Genomic DNA, 2037 nt, shown 5'->3' with positions numbered 1-2037 from the left:
AAAATATATATATAAGGAAATGTGTTCCTCTATGTACAAAATGGAGGAAGGTCGTCCTCCTTGAGAACCCTCTTCCTCTTTCTCTCTCCACCACGCCGGCTTAGTCGTTAAGTTTATTATACCGCGGACGACTCTAGTTGTCTACGGGACTTGGTGTAGCTTTAGTCCGAACAAGCGATGGATCTCAATTACCAGTTGTATGGTCGAACTACCGGTCTTTCATATTAGCTGTTACGTTCACGGCCGTTACTGATAAGGTTGTAAATTAAGGAGAAATTATTATGTGTCTGCATCGGTGTACAAAGCATGTGTTTTGAACCATGCGTATATTGGTTTGTAGACACGTAACTGTACAAATTGTATATAGAATTATTGTCCATGTAAATATGTTAAATTTAGAAATATGAGTTAGCCTGCTGGGAACTAGGTGTTTTTATATGATTTTGATAAAAGCAGAAAAAAATTCTTCACTCAACTTATTGTCACAAGGCGAAAGATACCCAGTTCCTTGTTCAGTCTTTTGATACATTAGCGCATGAACTGTTCGACTGTGTATATATGGTAAAACAAAGGCTTTTGTAAATTTCTAAATGAGCATTATGTGTGGATTTTTGTTTCACAAGAGTAGCAGGATTTACACAGAAACATAATCTTGCTGATTGCTTCTGTTTATATGATTTGTGCTGATTGGTGCTCCGTCTAGTGTTAATATTATATTATGGACACGATTGAACAACGCTGCATCTACAGAGAACTGAAGAAAAAAATAAGATAAATAGAAAATATTCTTTTTTAAAATCTTAATTACTAAAAAGAGGCAATATAATACAGTTCTTTCTGGAGGAACAGAAGAGTGCTCGATACGTGTCCACGATCATCAAAGCTGTAAAACGTGATACTGCTTAAAATGTTTGTGAAATAGCGTGTAAGCTTTTAGGGGGGAGATATCCTGTGAGGCGAGGATGCGACTTATTTGTGAGTCATAATCGTAAATATGCAGGATTTTTTTTTTCTTGGGTAGAAAGGTAGAATTCTCTTCTTTCTCTCTCATCTACTCTTTGTCCTATCTCTTTCTTCTTCTGTTTCCTTTTCCCCCTTTTTCTTTAATTCTGTTTGTAGAGATTAAGAAAAAATATTTGATTACTTTTTTTCTCCAACATTTTCCGGCGATTCGTAGATATCAAAGGATATAAAAGTTCCTGTTCATTATATTTTCTTTGTGCATGTTCTTTTTTTCATCATTCCCATCTTGCATTTACTGAATTCTTTATGGTTTGCAAAGTTAACGAAACAGATGATTTACATGTATTTGTGCTATTATTATTTTCTTGACATTATTATCTGTCAGCAATCCGAGGCATGGTTCCAAATACACTTGCTCATATATCACCTTAATCACCACGATCAGACAAAATTTTATTTGCTCACATGAGGTTACTGTAAGCTGAGTGTTGTAACATCTAGTCATCATAAACATCGTGAAGATTAAGTTGAATATTGTGAAACAAACTCTACGGGAAGTGCCTCCATGTTTGAATGATGTGTTCTTTCAGTTCGGTTAATTTAATGTTTTGTTTTATATTCCGCTTGAATGCTGCTTCTAGCAATGTTATGTCCTCCATGTTTTCTTTATTGTCTATATTATTTACTCCTTTTGCTGTTAGACTACACTAGTTAATTATATTTCTCATTGCTTAAAAGACATTTTTTGTACATTTGTATTTTATACCAAGACATTTTTAAAGCTTGAATTTCAACCCAGGAAACTTTATCTGTATGTCCGGTTGGCCAAAAAGAATATTTTGTAACATTAATTGGAATACAATGTTTCTGGAAATAAATTTAAGTGACAGAGCGAGTGTTTATTATTACACAAAACACGGTATCTAAATGTGGTTTTAAAACAGTGAAAGGTGTCAAGAAAAAAAAAGCAGCTTGATAAAGCGGAGACACTCCAGCCAAGAGGACACTTCTGTTATATTACGCTGAGATATTATAACAGATTTTTCTTGTCAGCAGCAGTGATGCAAAATTCAA

The sequence above is a fragment of the Penaeus monodon genome, chromosome 27 (genome assembly GCF_015228065.2).
Source record: "Penaeus monodon isolate SGIC_2016 chromosome 27, NSTDA_Pmon_1, whole genome shotgun sequence".
Classification (NCBI taxonomy): Eukaryota; Metazoa; Arthropoda; class Malacostraca; order Decapoda; family Penaeidae; genus Penaeus; species Penaeus monodon.
This window is presented reverse-complemented; position numbering follows the sequence as displayed.